Here is a 25,326-nt window from a genome sequence, read left to right on the forward strand (position 1 = left end):
TTGTGCAGTGATTTTCCTGAAGTATCTTCTGACTCAGTTGCAACGTGGAACATCTTGCAATATGTAAAAGAAAAAAACAACATATAAAGCAAAATTGATCAAATTCCTTAAATGACAGTTTCAGGAATGGGAAAAAATGCCAAAGAACAAGCTTCTAGCAACCAGAAGCAATAAAAAATGAGACTTAAATAATGTGGAGACAAAAGTGACGCCCATATTTTTTCGCGCCAAATAAGACGCCCACATTATTTGGCGCCTAAATGCTTTTTGGCGCCAAAAATGACGCCACATCCGGAACGCCGACATTTTTGGCGCAAAATAACGTCAAAGAATGACGCAACTTCCGGCGACACGTATGACGCCGGAAACGGAAATAGAATTTTTGCACCAAAAAAGTCTGCGCCAAGAATGACGCAATAAAATGAAGCATTTTCAGCCCCCGCGAGCCTAACAGCCCACAGGGAAAAAGTCAAATTTTAAGGTAAAAAATGTTAAATTAAAATGCATTATCCCAAATATGAAACTGACTGTCTGAAAAATAAGGAAAGTTGAACATTCTGAGTCAAGGCAAATAAATGTTTGAATACATATATTTAGAACTTTATAAACAAAGTGCCCAACCATAGCTAGGAGTGTCACAGAAAATAAGACTTACTTACCCCAGGACACTCATCTACATATAGCAGATAGCCAAACCAGTACTGAAACGAGAATCAGCAGAGGTAATGGTATATATAAGAGTATATCGTCGATCTGAAAAGGGAGGTAAGAGATGAATCTCTACGACCGATAACAGAGAACCTATGAAATAGACCCCTTAGAAGGAGATCACTGCATTCAAATAGGCAATACTCTCCTCACATCCCTCTGACATTCACTGCACGCTGAGAGGAAAACCGGGCTCCAACTTGCTGCGGAGCGCATATCAACGTAGAATCTAGCACAAACTTACTTCACCACCTCCATCGGAGGCAAAGTTTGTAAAACTGAATTGTGGGTGTGGTGAGGGGTGTATTTATAGGCATTTTAAGGTTTGGGAAACTTTGCCCCTCCTGGTAGGAATGTATATCCCATACGTCACTAGCTCATGGACTCTTGCTAATTACATGAAAGAAACTACATTTAAACACCAAAAAACTCTTAGCCATCTCCGTGGAGATGTTGCCTGTGCAACGGCAAAGAGAATGACTGGGGTAGGCGGAGCCTAGGAGGGATCATATGACCAGCTTTGCTGGGCTCTTTGCCATTTCCTGTTGGGGAAGAGAATATCCCACAAGTAAGGATGACGCCGTGGACCGGACACACCTATGTTGGAGAAATCATCTTCCTCTCACAAACAGAAATCTTCATCCTTTTCTGTTTCAGAGTAAATAGTACATACCAGCACTATTTTAAAATAACAAACACTTGATAGAAGAATAAAAAACTACATTTAAACACCAAAAAACTCTTAACCATCTCCGTGGAGATGTTGCCTGTGCAACGGCAAAGAGAATGACTGGGGTGGGCGGAGCCTAGGAGGGACTATATGGCCAGCTTTGCTGGGACTCTTTGCCATTTCCTGTTGGGGAAGAGATATTCCCACAAGTAAGGATGACGCCGTGGACCGGACACACCAATGTTGGAGAAAAAAAAAAGACTAAACCCCAGGTAAGAAATAAATTTCATTTTTAAAAGATGTTTATATTCCCCAAATATGAAACTGACAGTCTGCAGAAGGAAATACATGAACCTGACTCATGGCAAATATAGGTACAATGCATATATTTAGAACTTTATATAAATGCATAAAGTGCCAAACCATAGCTGGGGTGCCTTAAGTAATAAAAAACATACGGCTAGATTTAGAGTTCGGCGGTAGCCGTCAAAACCAGCGTTAGAGGCTCCTAACGCTGGTTTTGGGCGCCCGCTGGTATTTGGAGTCAGTGATTAAAGGGTCTAACGCTCACTTTACAGCCGCGACTTTTCCATACCGCAGATCCCCCTACGCCATTTGCGTAGCCTATCTTTTCAATGGGATCTTTCTAACGCTGGTATTTAGAGTCGTTTCTGCAGTGAGCGTTAGAGCTCTAACGACAAGATTCCAGCCGCCTGAAAATAGCAGGAGTTAAGAGCTTTCTGGCTAACGCCGGTTTATAAAGCTCTTAACTACTGTACCCTAAAGTACACTAACACCCATAAACTACCTATGTACCCCTAAACCGAGGTCCCCCCACATCGCCGCCACTCGATTAAAAATTTTAACCCCTAATCTGCCGACCGCCACCTACGTTATACTTATGTACCCCTAATCTGCTGCCCCTAACACCGCCGACCCCTGTATTATATCTATTAACCCCTAACTTGCCCCCCACAACGTCGCCGCAAGCTACTTAAAATAATTAACCCCTAATCTTCCGACCGCAAATCGCCGCCACCTACGTTATCCCTATGTACCCCTAATCTGCTACCCCTAACATCGCCGACCCCTATGTTATATTTATTAACCCCTAATCTGCCCCCCACAACGTCGCCGACACCTACCTACACTTATTAACCCCTAATCTGCCGAGCGGACCTGAGCGCTACTATAATAAAGTTATTAACCCCTAATCCGCCTCACTAACCCTATCATAAATAGTATTAACCCCTAATCTGCCCTCCCTAACATCGCCGACACCTACCTTCAATTATTAACCCCTAATCTGCCGACCGGAGCTCACCGCTATTCTAATAAATGTATTAACCCCTAAAGCTAAGTCTAACCCTAACACTAACACCCCCCTAAGTTAAATATAATTTTTATCTAACGAAATAAATTAACTCTTATTAAATAAATAATTCCTATTTAAAGCTAAATACTTACCTGTAAAATAAATCCTAATATAGCTACAATATAATTTATAATTATATTATAGCTATTTTAGGATTAATATTTATTTTACAGGCAACTTTGTAATTATTTTAACCAGGTACAATAGCTATTAAATAGTTAAGAACTATTTAATAGTTACCTAGTTAAAATAATAACAAATTTACCTGTAAAATAAATCCTAACCTAAGATATAATTAAACCTAACACTACCCTATCAATAAAATAATTAAATAAACTACCTACAATTACCTACAATTAACCTAACACTACACTATCAATAAATTAATTAAACACAATTGCTACAAATAAATACAATTAAATAAACTAGCTAAAGTACAAAAAATAAAAAAGAACTAAGTTACAGAAAATAATAAAATATTTACAAAGATAAGAAAAATATTACAACAATTTTAAACTAATTACACCTACTCTAAGCCCCCTAATAAAATAACAAAGCCCCCCAAAATAAAAAATTCCCTACCCTATTCTAAAATACAAATATTACAAGCTCTTTTACCTTACCAGCCCTGAACAGGGCCCTTTGCGGGGCATGCCCCAAGAATTTCAGCTCTTTTGCCTGTAAAAAAAAACATACAATACCCCCCCCCAACATTACAACCCACCACCCACATACCCCTAATCTAACCCAAACCCCCCTTAAATAAACCTAACACTACCCCCCTGATGATCTTCCTACCTTGTCTTCACCATGCCAGGTTCACCGATCCGTCCTGGCTCCAAGATCTTCATCCAACCCAAGCGGGGGCTAGACATCCACTGAAGAAGTCCAGAAGAGGGTCCAAAGTCTTCCTCCTATCCGGCAAGAAGAGGACATCCGGACCGGCAAACATCTTCTCCAAGCGGCATATTCTATCTTCTTCCATCCGATGACGACCGGCTCCATCTTGAAGACCTCCAGCGCGGATCCATCCTCTTCTTCCGACGACTAGACGACGAATGACGGTTCCTTTAAGGGACGTCATCCAAGATGGCGTCCCTCGAATTCCGATTGGCTGATAGGATTCTATCAGCCAATCGGAATTAAGGTAGGAATTTTCTGATTGGCTGATGGAATCAGCCAATCAGAATATAGTTCAATCCGATTGGCTGATCCAATCAGCCAATCAGATTGAGCTCGCATTCTATTGGCTGTTCCGATCAGCCAATAGAATGCGAGCTCAATCTGATTGGCTGATTGGATCAGCCAATCGGATTGAACTTGATTCTGATTGGCTGATTCCATCAGCCAATCAGAAAATTCCTACCTTAATTCCGATTGGCTGATAGAATCCTATCAGCCAATCGGAATTCGAGGGACGCCATCTTGGATGACGTCCCTTAAAGGAACCGTCATTCGTCGTCTAGTCGTCGGAAGAAGAGGATGGATCCGCGCTGGAGGTCTTCAAGATGGAGCCGGTCGTCATCGGATGGAAGAAGATAGAAGATGCCGCTTGGAGAAGATGTTTGCCGGTCCGGATGTCCTCTTCTTGCCGGATAGGAGGAAGACTTTGGAGCCTCTTCTGGACTTCTTCAGTGGATGTCTAGCCCCCGCTTGGGTTGGATGAAGATCTTGGAGCCAGGACGGATCGGTGAACCTGGCATGGTGAAGACAAGGTAGGAAGATCATCAGGGGGGTAGTGTTAGGTTTATTTAAGGGGGGTTTGGGTTAGATTAGGGGTATGTGGGTGGTGGGTTGTAATGTTGGGGGGGGGTATTGTATGTTTTTTTTTACAGGCAAAAGAGCTGAAATTCTTGGGGCATGCCCCGCAAAGGGCCCTGTTCAGGGCTGGTAAGGTAAAAGAGCTTGTAATATTTGTATTTTAGAATAGGGTAGGGAATTTTTTATTTTGGGGGGCTTTGTTATTTTATTAGGGGGCTTAGAGTAGGTGTAATTAGTTTAAAATTGTTGTAATATTTTTCTTATCTTTGTAAATATTTTATTATTTTCTGTAACTTAGTTCTTTTTTATTTTTTGTACTTTAGCTAGTTTATTTAATTGTATTTATTTGTAGCAATTGTGTTTAATTAATTTATTGATAGTGTAGTGTTAGGTTAATTGTAGGTAATTGTAGGTAGTTTATTTAATTATTTTATTGATAGGGTAGTGTTAGGTTTAATTATATCTTAGGTTAGGATTTATTTTACAGGTAAATTTGTTATTATTTTAACTAGGTAACTATTAAATAGTTCTTAACTATTTAATAGCTATTGTACCTGGTTAAAATAATTACAAAGTTGCCTGTAAAATAAATATTAATCCTAAAATAGCTATAATATAATTATAAATTATATTGTAGCTATATTAGGATTTATTTTACAGGTAAGTATTTAGCTTTAAATAGGAATTATTTATTTAATAAGAGTTAATTTATTTCGTTAGATAAAAATTATATTTAACTTAGGGGGGTGTTAGTGTTAGGGTTAGACTTAGCTTTAGGGGTTAATACATTTATTAGAATAGCGGTGAGCTCCGGTCGGCAGATTAGGGGTTAATAATTGAAGGTAGGTGTCGGCGATGTTAGGGAGGGCAGATTAGGGGTTAATACTATTTATGATAGGGTTAGTGAGGCGGATTAGGGGTTAATAACTTTATTATAGTAGCGCTCAGGTCCGCTCGGCAGATTAGGGGTTAATAAGTGTAGGCAGGTGTCGGCGACGTTGTGGGGGGCAGATTAGGGGTTAATAAATATAACATAGGGGTCGGCGATGTTAGGGCAGCAGATTAGGGGTACATAGGGATAACGTAGGTGGCGGCGGTTTACGGAGCGGCAGATTAGGGGTTAAAAGTGTAATGCAGGGGTCAGCGATAGCGGGGGCGGCAGATTAGGAGTTAATAAGTGTAAGGTTAGGGGTGTTTAGACTCGGGGTACATGTTAGGGTGTTAGGTGCAGACGTAGGAAGTGTTTCCCCATAGGAAACAATGGGGCTGCGTTAGGAGCTGAACGCTGCTTTTTTGCAGGTGTTAGGTTTTTTTTCAGCTCAAACAGCCCCATTGTTTCCTATGGGAGAATCGTGCACGAGCACGTTTTTGATGCCGGCCGCGTCCGTAAGCAACTCTGGTATCGAGAGTTGCATTTGCGGTAAAAATGCTCTACGCTCCTTTTTTGGAGCCTAACGCAGCATTTGTTTGAACTCTCGATACCAGAGTTAAATTTATGGTGCGGCCAGAAAAAAACCCGCGGAGCGTTAACAGCCCTTTTACCGCCAAACTCCAAATCTAGCCGATACTTACCAAAAGACACCCATCCACATATAGCAGATAGCCAAACCAGTACTGAAACAGTTATCAGTAGATGTAATGGAATAAGAGTATATCGTCGATCTGAAAAGGGAGGTAGGAGATGAATCTCTACGACCGATAACAGAGAACTTATGAAAAAGACCCCCGTTAGAGAAATCATTGTATTAAAAAAGTGATACTCCCTACAGGTCCCTCTGACATTCGCTGTACTCTGAGAGGAATCGGGCTTCAACAATGCTGAGAAGCGCATATCAACGTAGAAATCTTAGCATAAACTTACTTCACCACCTCCATAGGAGGCAAAGTTTGTAAAACTGAATTGTGGGTGTGGTGAGGAGTGTATTTATAGGCATTTTGAGGTTTGGGAAACTTTGCCCCTCCTGGTAGGATTGTATATCCCATATGTCAGTAGCTCATGGACTCTTGCCAATTACATGAAAGAAATAACCTCTTCCATGCTGGAGATAAATCGTAGTAAAATGCCGACAGGCAGTACGGTACTTGAAAGAACCGATCCCTAGTCAATACTCTTGATACTCATCGAGAGTTCAAGCCAGTTACTCTGATGAAAGAGGCTAGTGACCAAATCATAATGCATGCCGGCTCGGTTTAGAAATGAGTAGACACAAATTACTTGAAGCATACACAGTACACACTAAGCACTTATAAGCCCTGCTTACCCCCAGGTTTAGACTAAGTCCTTATGGTGGGATACTCCTCTCCTCCACAATGCAAGAGAGAGGAAATTACATCAAATCTGTCCCTGACTCTTGTGTCACTGGCAGCTGGGCTTAGGTTAAGGAGAAAACTCATATTTCAACTGGAGGAGGCATAGGAACTTCCTACTGACACCAGAGTTCTTAAGTATCCGTCTCATAGAAATGGGAAGAAAATAATGTTTCATCAGCACCTCTTCTAACCTTGCCTGCTCCCTGAAAAGACAAAGAACTACTAGAGAGAAGTAGGAGGGATACTTAAAAGGGGCATTATAGTCTAGATTTAAATGTTTTGAAGATGATCCATTTATATAGCCTATACAGTTTTTTTATGAAAATGTATAGTTTTGCTTATCTTTAAATAACATTGGGCTGATTTTCAGACTCTGGGGAGGGTGTTCCAGCTAACCTTTTCAACAGTGCAAAAACAGAATTTATGTTTACCTGATAAATTACTTTCTCCAACGGTGTGTCCGGTCCACGGCGTCATCCTTACTTGTGGGATATTCTCTTCCCCAACAGGAAATGGCAAAGAGCCCAGCAAAGCTGGTCACATGATCCCTCCTAGGCTCCGCCTACCCCAGTCATTCGACCGACGTTAAGGAGGAATATTTGCAGAGGAGAAACCATATGGTACCGTGGTGACTGTAGTTAAAGAAAATAAAATATCAGACCTGATTAAAAAAACCAGGGCGGGCCGTGGACCGGACACACCGTTGGAGAAAGTAATTTATCAGGTAAACATAAATTCTGTTTTCTCCAACATAGGTGTGTCCGGTCCACGGCGTCATCCTTACTTGTGGGAACCAATACCAAAGCTTTAGGACACGGATGAAGGGAGGGAGCAAATCAGGTCACCTAAATGGAAGGCACCACGGCTTGCAAAACTTTTCTCCCAAAAATAGCCTCAGAAGAAGCAAAAGTATCAAACTTGTAAAATTTGGTAAAAGTGTGCAGTGAAGACCAAGTCGCTGCCCTACATATCTGATCAACAGAAGCCTCGTTCTTGAAGGCCCATGTGGAAGCCACAGCCCTAGTGGAATGAGCTGTGATTCTTTCGGGAGGCTGCCGTCCGGCAGTCTCGTAAGCCAATCTGATGATGCTTTTAATCCAAAAAGAGAGAGAGGTAGAAGTTGCTTTTTGACCTCTCCTTTTACTGGAATAAACAACAAACAAGGAAGATGTTTGTCTAAAATCCTTTGTAGCATCTAAATAGAATTTTAGAGCGCGAACAACATCCAAATTGTGCAACAAACGTTCCTTCTTTGAAACTGGTTTCGGACACAGAGAAGGTACGATAATCTCCTGGTTAATGTTTTTGTTAGAAACAACTTTCGGAAGAAAACCAGGTTTAGTACGCAAAACCACCTTATCTGCATGGAACACCAGATAAGGAGGAGAACACTGCAGAGCAGATAATTCTGAAACTCTTCTAGCAGAAGAAATTGCAACCAAAAACAAAACTTTCCAAGATAATAATTTAATATCAACGGAATGCAAGGGTTCAAACGGAACCCCCTGAAGAACTGAAAGAACTAAATTGAGACTCCAAGGAGGAGTCAAAGGTTTGTAAACAGGCTTGATTCTAACCAGAGCCTGAACAAAGGCTTGAACATCTGGCACAGCTGCCAGCTTTTTGTGAAGTAACACCGACAAGGCGGAAATCTGTCCCTTCAGGGAACTTGCAGATAATCCTTTTTCCAATCCTTCTTGAAGGAAGGATAGAATCCTAGGAATCTTAACCTTGTCCCAAGGGAATCCTTTAGATTCACACCAACAGATATATTTTTTCCAAATCTTGTGGTAAATCTTTCGAGTTACAGGCTTTCTGGCCTGAACAAGAGTATCGATAACAGAATCTGAGAATCCTCGCTTCGATAAAATCAAGCGTTCAATCTCCAAGCAGTCAGCTGGAGTGAAACCAGATTCGGATGTTCGAACGGACCCTGAACAAGAAGGTCTCGTCTCAAAGGTAGCTTCCAAGGTGGAGCCGATGACATATTCACCAGATCTGCATACCAAGTCCTGCGTGGCCACGCAGGAGCTATCAAGATCACCGACGCCCTCTCCTGATTGATCCTGGCTACCAGCCTGGGGATGAGAGGAAACGGCGGGAACACATAAGCTAGTTTGAAGGTCCAAGGTGCTACTAGTGCATCCACTAGAGCCGCCTTGGGATCCCTGGATCTGGACCCGTAGCAGGGAACTTTGAAGTTCTGACGAGAGGCCATTAGATCCATGTCTGGAATGCCCCACAGCTGAGTGACTTGGGCAAAGATTTCCGGATGGAGTTCCCACTCCCCCGGATGCAATGTCTGACGACTCAGAAAATCCGCTTCCCAATTTTCCACTCCTGGGATGTGGATAGCAGACAGGTGGCAGGAGTGAGACTCCGCCCATAGAATGATTTTGGTCACTTCTTCCATCGCTAGGGAACTCCTTGTTCCCCCCTGATGGTTGATGTACGCAACAGTCGTCATGTTGTCTGATTGAAACCGTATGAACTTGGTCCTCGCTAGCTGAGGCCAAGCCTTGAGAGCATTGAATATCGCTCTCAGTTCCAGAATATTTATCGGTAGAAGAGATTCTTCCCGAGACCAAAGACCCTGAGCTTTCAGGGATCCCCAGACCGCGCCCCAGCCCATCAGACTGGCGTCGGTCGTGACAATGACCCACTCTGGTCTGCGGAATGTCATCCCTTGTGACAGGTTGTCCAGGGACAGCCACCAACGGAGTGAGTCTCTGGTCCTCTGATTTACTTGTATCTTTGGAGACAAGTCTGTATAGTCCCCATTCCACTGACTGAGCATGCACAGTTGTAATGGTCTTAGATGAATGCGCGCAAAAGGAACTATGTCCATTGCCGCTACCATCAACCCGATCACTTCCATGCACTGAGCTATGGAAGGAAGAGGAACGGAATGAAGTATCCGACAAGAGTCTAGAAGTTTTGTTTTTCTGGCCTCTGTTAGAAAAATCCTCATTTCTAAGGAGTCTATAATTGTTCCCAAGAAGGGAACCCTTGTTGACGGGGATAGAGAACTCTTTTCCACGTTCACTTTCCAGCCGTGAGATCTGAGAAAGGCCAGGACGATGTCCGTGTGAGCCTTTGCTTGAGGAAGGGACGACGCTTGAATCAGAATGTCGTCCAGGTAAGGTACTACTGCAATGCCCCTTGGTCTTAGCACCGCTAGAAGGGACCCTAGTACCTTTGTGAAAATCCTTGGAGCAGTGGCTAATCCGAAAGGAAGCGCCACGAACTGGTAATGTTTGTCCAGGAATGCAAACCTTAGGAACCGATGATGTTCCTTGTGGATAGGAATATGTAGATACGCATCCTTTAAATCCACCGTGGTCATGAATTGACCTTCCTGGATGGAAGGAAGAATAGTTCGAATGGTTTCCATCTTGAACGATGGAACCTTGAGAAACTTGTTTAAGATCTTGAGATCTAAGATTGGTCTGAACGTTCCCTCTTTTTTGGGAACTATGAACAGATTGGAGTAGAACCCCATCCCTTGTTCTCTTAATGGAACAGGATGAATCACTCCCATTTTTAACAGGTCTTCTACACAATGTAAGAACGCCTGTCTTTTTATGTGGTCTGAAGACAACTGAGACCTGTGGAACCTCCCCCTTGGGGGAAGTCCCTTGAATTCCAGAAGATAACCCTGGGAGACTATTTCTAGCGCCCAAGGATCCAGAACATCTCTTGCCCAAGCCTGAGCGAAGAGAGAGAGTCTGCCCCCCACCAGATCCGGTTCCGGATCGGGGGCCAATATTTCATGCTGTCTTGGTAGCAGTGGCAGGTTTCTTGGCCTGCTTTCCCTTGTTCCAGCCTTGCATTGGTCTCCAAGCTGGCTTGGCTTGAGAAGTATTACCCTCTTGCTTAGAGGACGTAGCACTTTGGGCTGGTCCGTTTTTACGAAAGGGACGAAAATTAGGTCTATTTTTTGCCTTGAAAGGCCGATCCTGAGGAAGGGCGTGGCCCTTACCCCCAGTGATATCAGAGATAATCTCTTTCAAGTCAGGGCCAAACAGCGTTTTCCCCTTGAAAGGAATGTTTAGTAGCTTGTTCTTGGAAGACGCATCAGCCGACCAAGATTTCAACCAAAGCGCTCTGCGCGCCACAATAGCAAACCCAGAATTCTTAGCCGCTAACCTAGCCAATTGCAAAGTGGCGTCTAGGGTGAAAGAATTAGCCAATTTGAGAGCATTGATTCTGTCCATAATCTCCTCATAAGGAGGAGAAACACTATCGAGCGCCTTTATCAGTTCATCAAACCAGAAACATGCGGCTGTAGTGACAGGGACAATGCATGAAATTGGTTGTAGAAGGTAACCCTGCTGAACAAACATCTTTTTAAGCAAACCTTCTAATTTTTTATCCATAGGATCTTTGAAAGCACAACTATCCTCTATGGGTATAGTGGTGCGTTTGTTTAAAGTAGAAACCGCTCCCTCGACCTTGGGGACTGTCTGCCATAAGTCCTTTCTGGGGTCGACCATAGGAAACAATTTTTTAAATATGGGGGGAGGGACGAAAGGAATACCGGGCCTTTCCCATTCTTTATTAACAATGTCCGCCACCCGCTTGGGTATAGGAAAAGCTTCTGGGAGCCCCGGCACCTCTAGGAACTTGTCCATTTTACATAGTTTCTCTGGGATGACCAACTTTTCACAATCATCCAGAGTGGATAATACCTCCTTAAGCAAAATGCGGAGATGTTCCAACTTAAATTTAAATGCAATCACATCAGGTTCAGCCTGTTGAGAAATGTTCCCTGAATCAGTAATTTCTCCCTCAGACAAAACCTCCCTGGCCCCCTCAGATTGGGTTAGGGGCCCTTCAGAGATATTAATATCAGCGTCGTCATGCTCTTCAGTAACTAAAACAGAGCAGCCACGCTTACGCTGACAAGGGTTCATTTTGGCTAAAATGTTTTTGACAGAATTATCCATTACAGCCGTTAATTGTTGCATAGTAAGGAGTATTGGCGCGCTAGATGTACTAGGGGCCTCCTGAGTGGGCAAGACTCGTGTAGACGAAGGAGGGAATGATGCAGTACCATGCTTACTCCCCTCACTTGAGGAATCATCTTGGGCATCATTGTCATTATCACATAAATCACATTTATTTAAATGAATAGGAATTCTGGCTTCCCCACATTCAGAACACAGTCTATCTGGTAGTTCAGACATGTTAAACAGGCATAAACTTGATAAGAAAGTACAAAAAACGTTTTAAAATAAAACCGTTACTGTCACTTTAAATTTTAAACTGAACACACTTTATTACTGCAATTGCGAAAAAACATGAAGGAATTGTTCAAAATTCACCAAATTTTCACCACAGTGTCTTAAAGCCTTAAAAGTATTGCACACCAAATTTGGAAGCTTTAACCCTTAAAATAACGGAACCGGAGCCGTTTTAAAACTTTAACCCCTTTACAGTCCCTGGTATCTGCTTTGCTGAGACCCAACCAAACCCAAAGGGGAATACGATACCAAATGACGCCTTCAGAAAGTCTTTTCTAAGTATCAGAGCTCCTCTCACATGCGACTGCATGCCATGCCTCTCAAAAACAAGTGCGCCACACCGGCGCGAAAATGAGGCTCTGCTTATGCTTTGGGAAAGCCCCTAAGAAATAAGGTGTCTAATACAGTGCCTGCCGATATTATTATATCAAAATACCCAGATAAAATGATTCCTCAAGGCTAAATATGTGTTAATAATGAATCGATTTAGCCCAGAAAAGTCTACAGTCTTAATAAGCCCTTGTGAAGCCCTTATTTACGATCGTAATAAACATGGCTTACCGGATCCCATAGGGAAAATGACAGCTTCCAGCATTACATCGTCTTGTTAGAATGTGTCATACCTCAAGCAGCAAGAGACTGCACACTGTTCCCCCAACTGAAGTTAATTGCTCTCAACAGTCCTGTGTGGAACAGCCATGGATTTTAGTTACGGTTGCTAAAATCATTTTCCTCATACAAACAGAAATCTTCATCTCTTTTCTGTTTCTGAGTAAATAGTACATACCAGCACTATTTCAAAATAACAAACTCTTGATTGAATAATAAAAAACTACAGTTAAACACTAAAAAACTCTAAGCCATCTCCGTGGAGATGTTGCCTGTACAACGGCAAAGAGAATGACTGGGGTAGGCGGAGCCTAGGAGGGATCATGTGACCAGCTTTGCTGGGCTCTTTGCCATTTCCTGTTGGGGAAGAGAATATCCCACAAGTAAGGATGACGCCGTGGACCGGACACACCTATGTTGGAGAAATTGGGAGCATCTAAGTAAGTTTTTAAACAGTTTTATACTATTTTTTTTTTTAGATCAGTATCGGTGCATATTATTCTTTATAGTAGTGTCTATTACAAGCAGTTAAATGAAAATTTGTATATACTGTCCCTTTAAAACGGTGGTTGGGGTGTCTTTGCCTCATCCTGGTGGCCAGGTGAAGTAATTCCCAAGAGTAAGGATGTGGACTCTTGCAACCATTAGAAAGAAAAAAGTAAGGGACAAGAAAGTTTAAATGGAGGTAGAAAGTACAGAGAGGGGTTGGAATTATTTGGGGGTTAGAGATGGGGAAAGTGGAGGTTCAGGTAACGGGAACATGTCTATGCATAAAATTAGAGTCAACATTTGACTGTCTTCAAAGGGGGACAAAGGTTGTTTGTTATATCATACTGATCATCCTAGTTATTTATAGCTGACAGTAAAAATTTAAATGTAAGTTTTAGTTGGGAGGGTAGAGATGTACGTAATAAGTTAGCCTCATCCTCAATTTTTCTTCATGCTATGACAAGCAAATAGGAGAGACACCACACACACACACTATGATTTTTTATAGCAACACGCTCCCGTACTGCTGCTAGCAAGTAGGATTAGATGTCACAAACATTGCAATGCACAGTTGTAAGCTTGTTACGATAGTCAAAATGTAAACAGTGCATCGGACAGGGACAAACTTGCAACTATGCACGAAATGTTGCAGTTACATCTGATCCTACTTGCTAGGAGCAGAGCAAGAGCACACTAACACAGAAATACATAGGGGGTGTGGTGACTCTCCAATTGACTGCACTACACTCTTGTCATGATGTGGGGAGAAAAAACAAATTGCAGAGAGGCAACCATGCAGGGGTTTCATAGGGTAAATAAAAAGTTAAATTTTTGATGCAACTACTGCAGATTCAATTATAATAGTAAACTACTACATTACTATTTCTGTTTATGATGCTCTAAAGCAGACATCCTCAAACTTGGCCCTCCAGAGGTTTTGTAAATACATTTCCCATGATGCTCAGCCAGCTGATGTGCTGGCTGAGCATCATGGGAAATGTAGTTCCAAAACTTCTGGAGGGCCAAGTTTTAAGATGTATGCTCTAAAGCCTGCATTTACCATAACTTTAAGGGCAAATCACCTACATCTCACAGGGGTATGTAACCCCTCGTGTGAAAGAGGGCATTGCTTAAAGTACACAACTGTGCAGTGTTTTCCAAGAGGAAGGGGGCACTTTTAGAGCCCCTATCCCCATATAACACAAAGGGGTATGAGACTCCAGTTAAAAAAGAACCCCCTCTTTCTTCCAATGTAGAGTCTAATAACCTTGTCATTATTAGGCGATTGCCAATTTTTATATGGGGGCAGTGACTCCAAAAGAGCCTCTTTCCAATAAATACAGCGTTCAACACATATGCACACAATACCTCTCACATAAAGGGGAATAACCATTTTTTAAATGAGGGATCTCATTTCTATGACAATTACCAATTTTCTAGAATTTTGCTTTACTGTGGTCTATAAAAGGAGCCCTAGAACCTCAAAATAAGCACTACAATGGAAAATGCCCCAACTATTTAAAAAAAGGAGAGGCCAGTCTTTCAAAGGTGGAGTCTTATGCTCAGAAGGCTATCAGCTGATGACCATGGCAAAAGTGATCACCTGACAGAACCATAAGCATATGGAAAGACATTAAGGAGGTGGGTTATGCTCAAATTTATTTAAATCCAATCCACCCTGTTGTTGATCCAAGGAGAAATCTGAATGCCACTTTGAAGACAAGATTATTTTTTTTTTAGAAAATGCTTAAATTTGGGGATTTAGTTTTCATTTGGATCAACATTCGTAATAAAAATATATAAAATGGTTAAACTTGATGGACCCAAGTCTTTTTTCAACCCTATATTAAATGTTATTTTATATCATAGAACATGAAGACAATGCAGCGTAATTCCATTAGAACTCACTTCATTGGCAGTGGCCTCAGAGATACTTATGTCCTCTTTTGATGAATTAAGATCTTTTTCTGGTGACCCATGTTCACTGGAAGACGCATCTGACTGCTTTCCAGGCATCTAAAAGACAAATATACAACTAAACTTCTTATATTTTATTTCTACCAGCACGTCTAAAATAAATTATTATTACAAATTAATTAAACTATGAGAACATTTCTTCATATTCAAAGTGATTATAATTAGTGTTATTTGGCTAATACATAGCTCCACATGATGAAAAGTAAAAACCTTGAAAGCATGCATGCAGTTATGTACTGTGCAAAACTTTTAGGCAGGTGTGAAAAAAATGATGTAAAGTAAGAATACTTTCAAAAATTAGAAATGTTAATCATTTGCATGTTGTTCATTGATATATAAAAAAAAAATTGTGAGTAAACAGGAAAAAAAAAATCTAAATCAAATCAATATTTTATGTGCCCACCCTTTGGGGCCAAATTATCAAGCAACGAATGGAGCTTGATGCCCCCGTTTCCGCGCGAGTCTTCCGCCTTAAGGCTCGCCGGAAAACAAAAGTTATGAAGTAGTGGTCTAAAGACGGCTGCTCCATATTTTGTTCGCCTGCTCTCAAGCAGCGGACAGAAATCAACATGATCGGATACGATCGGGCTGATTGACACCCCCTGCTAGCGGACGCGAATCTGCAAGGGGCGGCATTGCACAAGCATTTCCCAAGAACTGCTAGTACTGCAGTGATAAATGCCGACAGCTAATCATGTCCGCTCGCACTATGATAAAAACAATTTATATGAGAACTTACCTGATAAATTAATTTCTTTCATATTGGCAAGAGTCCATGAGCTAGTGATGTATGGGATATACAATCCTACCAGGAGGGGCAACGTTTCAAAACCTCAAAATGCCTATAAATACACCCCTCACCACACCCACAATTCAGTTTAACGAATAGCCAAGTAGTGGCGTGATAAAGAAAGGAGTAAAAAGAATCAACAAAGGAATGTGGAAATAATTGTGCTATATCCCAAAAAATTACCACCACCATAAAAAAGGGGGGCCTCATGGACTCTTGCCAATATGAAAGAAATTAATCAGGTAAGTTCTTACATAGTAGACAAAAAAGACACAAAAAGTGAGAGTTGCACACTAATAAGTAATTCACTAAAGAACAGGTGCTTCCTAGAAAGATACATATGAAACAACATAGAAAAGGAAGTGGGGATTTCACAATAAGAAATTCCCAAAAGTCTAGGTAAATCCAGCACGACTGTAAAATTGAATAAAAGCACTACAAAAAGCTTGTATGTCAAAAACAATATAAATATTTATTAACCAAATGCACAATACACACATTCACATTCATACAGTGGATCCCACACAAAGCAGTGTTATAAAGTACTGGCCAAAAAGTTATTATCTGGTGCACCAGGGGAAATAGACAAAAAACAGTCCGTTTAAGACTTGCAGGTATTTGTAATCCAATAAGTGCAGTGTTAATGCAAGAAATGGATGCAGTTATACAGTCCCCGGTGTATAAAGACCAGTTACTTCAGACTTGAACCCCGATAGTTACTGAGTCGATTGGTGCTTTAAAGGCATAGCATAGGAGGAGCAATAGAAACACGCGTCTTTATTCACAGGTGCTGTATTCTTTTAAGACAGTAATATTCGGTGTACAGATGCGTATAACATGTTCTACCTGTATTTGTTCACGCGGTCGCTCCTCCTAGCTGCCTCGTTCATAGAGTGTCCAGACATCAGGGGTAAGTCACGATGAGCAGGGGATCTGCTGTAAGGGCTGCCAAGCACGACGAGTCCAAACGCTCGTTTCGCTCCTTCAGTCAGTGCAGCATGGAGCTTCTTCCAGGTGCTAACGACACCTTGATTACCAGCCTTTTTATTGGATGCCGGTTTCCAGAATCTTTTTCATTTGATGAAATTTATGTCAATCACAATTAGCCGCTGTTACAATGTCTTTACAATTGTTACTTTTAAATACAGCTAAATTCAGGGCTTCTCAAGTGACCAAGGTGAAGTATTCCATAGCAGAAATTGATTAGATACACTTCAATGATTCAGATACTCACTCACACACACATCCGCAACAAATCATATATACAAAATATACTAAAAACAATTTTATTTTAATACACCATTGTGCAATATTTAAAAGACAATACTTAATTATAATGTTATGTGTGTCAAATTACTCTAACAGCAAATATGTGCAATTTAGCTCATCATAGTAATATATATTTACAATTTTGATTTATTTTGTTACTTTTGAGATCCCATATTCTCTACATATATGGAAATAAATGGAGATGTGCAGACAAAGTAAGGTATAAGGAATTAGCCTAAAAAGGAAGCAAATTCCAATTTTTCATTTAAGCCATTGGGAGATAGGGTGTTTAGTTTGTACATCCATCTTGTTTCTTTTTGTAAAAGAATTCTATCAATGTCCCCCCCGCGCATGCTCAGTTTGACTGATTCTATTCCAATGAAGTGAAGTTCATCAATTTTTGATTTGTGAAATTGAGCAAAATGTCTCGCCACTGGGCTGTCAATATTGAAGTCCTTTATATCGTCTCTATGTTCTGTAACGCGGGAGCGTAATTCTCTAAAAGTTTTACCCACATAAAAACATTTACACGAGCAATAGAGAAGATATATGACTCCTTTTGTGGAACAATTAATGAAAGAATTGATTTTATATGTGACTCCTGTATTCGTGCTAAAAGTCTTAGTTTTCTGCACGAATTGACAGCAGACACAGTGATTACAGGGGGAACTGCCGACTATTTTTTGGGCATTGCGTTCTAACCAGTTAGATGTAGGCACTTTGTTAAATTCGCTCTTGACAAGGAGATCTTTCAAATTGTTAGGTCTCCTTGCTGTCATTAGGGGATAATCCCCCACATGTTGGTGTAATGTAGAATCATTAGTCAGCAAATGCCAGTTATTATTTAGAATACTTTTAACTTTACTCCAATGGGCATTATATTTAGTAATAAATCTGATTTTAGTGTCTTCCACATTCTCACTTTTGGTATTCTTTTTATACAGCAGATCTTTTCTTTGATGCTGAGATGCTCTATAGAGTGCTCTTTTTACACATCTTTTTGAATAGCCTCTCTCCAGAAAACGAGTCGCCATATCTTTTGCCTGTTGTTTAAAGGTTTGGTCTCTAGAGCAAATTCTGCGTAGCCGCAGAAATTGCCCATAGGGGATACCCCTCTTAAGGTTTTCAGGATGATGACTCGTTCCCAAGAGAAGGCCATTAGTAGCAGTCGGCTTTCGGAACACTTCTGTTTCAATTTTACCTTCGTTCTTACTAATTTTTAAGTCCAAAAAATTGATAGTACTAGAATCATAACTACAAGTTAAGAAGATATTTAAATTATTCTTATTCAGGAGGGAAACTAATTTAAGTAGATCCTCCTCACTGCCGTCCCATAGCAGGAGGATATCATCCACATATCTGATCCAGAGGGCTACATGCGCCTCAACTATGTCAGAATGCTCACCAAAAACAATTTGATCTTCCCATCCACCAAGGTGTAAACAGGCATAGGTTGGGGCGCATGTAGCCCCCATTGCTGTCCCTTGTTTCTGTTTATAATATTTGCCATCAAAAATGAAAATATTGTTTTCCAGAACAAATTTCAAAAGTTCACTTACAAATTTAGAATGTTTACTATAGTTTGAAATTTGTTCTGGAAAACAATATTTTCATTTTTGATGGCAAATATTATAAACAGAAACAAGGGACAGCAATGGGGGCTACATGCGCCCCAACCTATGCCTGTTTACACCTTGGTGGATGGGAAGATCAAATTGTTTTTGGTGAGCATTCTGACATAGTTGAGGCGCATGTAGCCCTCTGGATCAGATATGTGGATGATATCCTCCTGCTATGGGACGGCAGTGAGGAGGATCTACTTAAATTTGTTTCCCTCCTGAATAAGAATAATTTAAATATCTTCTTAACTTGTAGTTATGATTCTAGTACTATCAATTTTTTGGACTTAAAAATTAGTAAGAACGAAGGTAAAATTGAAACAGAAGTGTTCCGAAAGCCGACTGCAACTAATGGCCTTCTCTTGGGAACGAGTCATCATCCTGAAAACCTTAAGAGGGGTATCCCCTATGAGCAATTTCTGCGGCTACGCAGAATTTACTCTAGAGACCAAACCTTTAAACAACAGGCAAAAGATATGGCGACTCGTTTTTTGGAGAGAGGCTAGTCAAACAGATGTGTAAAAAGAGCACTCTATAGAGCATCTCAGCATCAAAGAAAAGATCTGCTGTATAAAAAGAATACCAAAAGTGAGAATGTGGAAGACACTAAAATCAGATTTATTACTAAATATAATGCCCATTGGAGTAAAGTTAAAAGTATTCTAAATAATAACTGGCATTTGCTGACTAATGATTCTACATTACACCAACATGTGGGGGATTATCCCCTAATGACAGCAAGGAGACCTAACAATTTGAAAGATTTCCTTGTCAAGAGTGAATTTAACAAAGTGCCTACATCTAACTGGTTAGAACGCAATGCCCAAAAAATAGTCGGCAGTTCCCCCTGTAATCACTGTGTCTGCTGTCAATTCGTGCAGAAAACTAAGACTTTTAGCACGAATACAGGAGTCACATATAAAATCAATTCTTTCATTAATTGTTCCACAAAAGGAGTCATATATCTTCTCTATTGCTCGTGTAAATGTTTTTATGTGGGTAAAACTTTTAGAGAATTACGCTCCCGCATTACAGAACATAGAGACGATATAAAGGACTTCAATATTGACAGCCCAGTGGCGAGACATTTTGCTCAATTTCACAAATCAAAAATTGATGAACTTCACTTCATTGGAATAGAATCAGTCAAACTGAGCATGCGCGGGGGGGACATTGATAGAATTCTTTTATAAAAAGAAACAAGATGGATGTACAAACTAAACACCCTATCTCCCAATGGCTTAAATGAAAAATTGGAACTTGCTTCCTTTTTAGGCTAATTCCTTATACCTTACTTTGTCTGCACATCTCCATTTATTTCCATATATGTAGAGAATATGGGATCTCAAAAGTAACAAAATAAATCAAAATTGTAAATATATATTACTATGATGAGCTAAATTGCACATATTTGCTGTTAGAGTAATTTGACACACATAACATAATTAAGTATTGTCTTTTAAATATTGCACAATGGTGTATTAAAATAAAATTGTTTTTAGTATATTTTGTATATATGATTTGTTGCGGATGTGTGTGTGAGTGAGTATCTGAATCATTGAAGTGTATCTAATCAATTTCTGCTATGGAATACTTCACCTTGGTCACTTGAGAAGCCCTGAATTTAGCTGTATTTAAAAGTAACAATTGTAAAGACATTGTAACAGCGGCTAATTGTGATTGACATAAATTTCATCAAATGAAAAAGATTCTGGAAACCGGCATCCAATAAAAAGGCTGGTAATCAAGGTGTCGTTAGCACCTGGAAGAAGCTCCATGCTGCACTGACTGAAGGAGCGAAACGAGCGTTTGGACTCGTCGTGCTTGGCAGCCCTTACAGCAGATCCCCTGCTCATCGTGACTTACCCCTGATGTCTGGACACTCTATGAACGAGGCAGCTAGGAGGAGCGACCGCGTGAACAAATACAGGTAGAACATGTTATACGCATCTGTACACCGAATATTACTGTCTTAAAAGAATACAGCACCTGTGAATAAAGACGCGTGTTTCTATTGCTCCTCCTATGCTATGCCTTTAAAGCACCAATCGACTCAGTAACTATCGGGGTTCAAGTCTGAAGTAACTGGTCTTTATACACCGGGGACTGTATAACTGCATCCATTTCTTGCATTAACGCTGCACTTATTGGATTACAAATACCTGCAAGTCTTAAACGGACTGTTTTTTGTCTATTTCCCCTGGTGCACCAGATAATAACTTTTTGGCCAGTACTTTATAACACTGCTTTGTGTGGGATCCACTGTATGAATGTGAATGTGTGTATTGTGCATTTGGTTAATAAATATTTATATTGTTTTTGACATACAAGCTTTTTGTAGTGCTTTTATTCAATTTTACAGTCGTGCTGGATTTACCTAGACTTTTGGGAATTTCTTATTGTGAAATCCCCACTTCCTTTTCTATGTTGTTTCATAAGTTCTTACATAAATTATGTTTTCTTTCATGTAATTGGCAAGAGTCCATGAGCTAGTGACGTATGGGATAGCAATACCCTAGATGTGGAACTCCACGCAAGAGTCACTAGAGAGGGAGGGATAAAAATAAAAACAGCCATTTTGCTGTAAAAAATGAATCCACAACCCAAATATAAGTTTATTCTCAAAAAAGAAAAACTTAAATCATAAGCAGACAAATCAAACTGGAACAGCTGCCTGAAGAACTTTTCTACCAAAAACTGCTTCCGAAGAAGCAAATACATCAAAATGGTAGAATTTAGTAAATGTATGCAAAGAAGACCAAGTTGCTGCTTTGCAAATCTGATCAACTGAAGCTTCATTCTTAAAAGCCCAAGAAGTGGAAACTGATCTAGTAGAATGAGCTGTAATTCTCTGAGGCGGGGCTTTACCCGACTCCAAAAAAGCTTGATGAATCAAAAGCTTTAACCACGAAGCCAAGGAAAAAGCAGAAGCCTTCTGACCTTTCCCAGAACCAGAAAATATAACAAATAGACTAGAAGTCTTCCTGAAATCTTTAGTAGCTTCAACATAATATTTCAAAACTCTTACCACATCAAAAGAATGTAAGGATCTCTCCAAAGAATTCTTAGGATTAGGACACAAGGAAGGAACAACAATTTCTCTATTAATGTTGTTAGAATTCACAACCTTAGGTAAGAATTTAAATGAAGTCGGCAAAACCGCCTTATCCTGATGAAAAATCAGAAAAAGAGATTCACAAGAGAGCGGATAATTCAGAAACTCTTCTAGCAGAAGAGATAGCCAAAAGGAACAACACTTTCCAAGAAAGTAGTTTAATTTCCAAAGAATGCAGTCTCAAACGGAGGAGCCTGTAAAGCCTTCAAAACTAAATTAAGACTCCAAGGTGGAGAGATTGATCTAATGACAGGCTTGATACGAACCAAAGACTGCACAAAACAATGAATATCAGGAAGTGTAGCAATCTTTCTGTGATATAAAACAGAAAGAGCAGAGAGAGATTTGTCGTTTCAAGGAACTTGCAGACAAAGCTTTATCCAAACCATCCTGAAGAAACTGTAAAATTCTAGGAATTCTAAAAGAAAGTCAAGAGAATTTATGAGAAGAACACCATGAAATGTAAGTATTCCAAACTCAATAATAAATCTTTCAAGAAACAGATTTACGAGCCTGCATCATAGTATTGATCACTGAGTCAGAGAAACCTCTATGACTAAGCACTAAGTGTTCAATTTCCACACCTTCAAATTTAATGATTTGAGATCCTGATGGAAAAACGGACCTTGAGATAGAACTGGCCTTAGTGGAAGTGGCCAAGCTTGGCAACTGGACATCTGAACAAGATCCGCATACCAAAACCTGTGAGGCCATGCTGGAGCTACCAGCAGCACAAACGATTGCTCCATGATGATTTTGGAGATCACTCTTGGAAGAAGAACTGGAGGCGGGAAAATATAAGCGGGTTGATAAGACCAAGGAAGTGTCAATGCATCCACTGCTTCCGCCTGAGGATCCCTGGACCTGGACAGGTACCTGGGAAGTTTTTTGTTTAGACGAGATGCCATCAGATCTATTTCTGGAAGCCCCCATATCTGAACAATTTATGAAAACACATCTGGGTGGAGAGACCATTCTCCCGGATGTAAAGTCTGACGACTGAGGTAATCCGCTTCCCAATTGTCTATACCTGGGATATGAACCGCAGAAATTAGACAGGAGCTGGATTCCACCCAAACAAGTATGCGAGATACTTCTTTCATAGCTTGAGGACTGTGAGTCCCACCCTGATGATTAACATATGCCACAGTTGTGATATTGTCTGTCTGAAAACAAATGAACGGTTCTCTCTTCAACAGAGGCCAAAACTGAAGAGCCCTGAGAATCGCAAGGAGTTCCAAAATATTGATTGGTAATCTCGCCTCTTGAGATTTCCAAACCCCTTGTGCTGTCAGAGATCCCCAAACAGCTCCCCAACCTGAAAGACTTGCATCTGTTGTGATCACAGTCCAGGTTGGACGGACGAAAGAGGCCCCTAAAATTATACGATGGTGATCTAACCACCAAGTCAGAGAAAGTCGAACATTGGAATTTAAGGATATTAATTGTGATATCCGAGTATAATCCCTGCACCATTGGTTCAGCATACAAAGCTGGAGAGGTCTCATATGAAAACGAGCAAGGGGGATCACGTCCGATGCTGCAGTCATGAGACCTAAAACTCCATGCACATAGCTACTGAAGTGAATGACTGAGACTGAAGGTTCCGACAGGCTGCAACCAATTTCAGACATCTCTTGTCTGTTAGAGACAAAGTCATGGACACTGAATCTATCTGGAAACCTATAAAGGTTACCCTTGTCTAAGGAATCAAAGAACTTTTTGGTAAATTGATTCTCTAACTATGTCTTCGAAGAAACAACACTAGTTGATTCGTGTGAGATTCAGCAGAATGTAAAGACTGAGCGTGTACCAAGATATCGTCCATATAAGGAAATACCGCAATAGCCCGCTCTCTGATTACAGAGAGTAGGGCACCTAGAACCTTTGAAAAGATTCTTGGAGCTGTCGCTAGGCCAAAAGGAAGAGCAACAAACTGGTAATGCTTGTCTAGAAAAGAGAATCTCAGGAACTTCATCGGAATATGAAGATATGCATACTGTAAGTCTATTGTGGACATATAATGCCCTTGCTGAACAAAAGGCAGAATAGTCCTTAAAGTCACCATTTTGAAAGTTGGTACTCTTACATATCGATTCAAAATCTTTAGATCCAAAACTGGTCTGAATTAATTTTCTTTCTTTGGGACAATGAATAGATTTGAATAAAACACCAGACCCTGTTCCTGAAACGGAACTGGCATGATTACCCCTGATAACTCCAGGTCTGAAACACACTTCAGGAAAGCTTGAGCCTTTACTGGGTTTGCCGGAATGTGTGAGAGAAAAAAATCTTCTCACAGGCGGTCTTACTCTGAATCCTATTCTGTACCCCTGAGAGACAATACTCTAAATCCAATGATTTTGGACCGAATTGATCCAAACATCTTTGAAAATTGTTAATCTGCCCCCTACCAGCTGAGCTGGAATGAGGGCCGCACCTTCATGCGGACTTGGGAGATGGTTTTGATCTCTTAAATGGTTTGGATTTATTTCAATTTGAGGAAGGCTTCCAATTGGAAGCAGATTCCTTGGGGGAAGGATTAGGTTTCTGTTCCTTATTTTGTCGAAAGGAACGAAAACGGTTAGAAGCTTTAGATTTACCCTTAGGTCTTATCATGAGGCAAAAAAACTCCCTTCCCCCCAGTGACAGTTGAAATTATTGAATCCAACGGAGAACCACATAATTTATTACCTTGGAAAGAAAGATATAGCAATCTGGACTTACAAGTCATATCACCATTCCGAGATTTGAGCCCCAAAGCTCTTCTAGCTAAAATAGCTAAAGACATAGATTTAACAAATTTTGATATAAAAAATGGCATCACAAATGAAATTATTAGCATGTTGAATCAACTTAATAATGCTAGACAAATCATGATCCGATACTTGTTGCGCTAAAGTTTCCAACCAAAAAGTTGAAGCAGCTGCAACATCAGCCAAAGAAATTGCAGGCCTAAGAAGATAACCTGAATATAAATAAGCTTTCCTTAGATAAGATTCAAGTTTCCTATTTAAAGGATCTTTAAAAGAAGTACTATCTTTCTTAGGAATAGTTGGTACGTTTAGCAAGAGTAGAGACAGCCCCATCAACTTTGGGGATCTTTTCCCGAAACTCCAATCTAACTGCTGGCAAAGGATACAATCTTTTAAACCATGAAGAAGGAATAAAATAAGTACCAGGCCTATTCCATTCCTTAGAAATCATATCAGAAATAGCATTAGGAACTGGAAAAACCTCTGGAATAACCACAGGAGGTTTATAAACAGAATTTAAACGTTTACTAGTTTTAATATCAAGAGGACTAGTTTCCTCCATATCTAATGTAATCAACACTTCTATTAACAAAGAACGAATATACTCCATTTTATATAAATAAGAGGATTTA

General features: G+C 40.4%; 1 long non-coding RNA gene across 1 annotated transcript in view; it reads right to left on the reverse strand.

Annotated features, from left to right (window-relative positions):
• LOC128649356 (uncharacterized) overlaps positions 1-25,326 on the reverse strand; it is an 89,087-nt gene that overhangs the window by 40,879 nt on the left and 22,882 nt on the right. The window contains exon 2 of the long non-coding RNA XR_008400666.1: positions 15,077-15,184. This is a non-coding gene — a long non-coding RNA (uncharacterized LOC128649356). The remainder of the gene's footprint in view (positions 1-15,076; positions 15,185-25,326) is intronic.

This window comes from Bombina bombina, chromosome 2, assembly GCF_027579735.1.
Source record: "Bombina bombina isolate aBomBom1 chromosome 2, aBomBom1.pri, whole genome shotgun sequence".
NCBI lineage: Eukaryota > Metazoa > Chordata > Amphibia > Anura > Bombinatoridae > Bombina > Bombina bombina.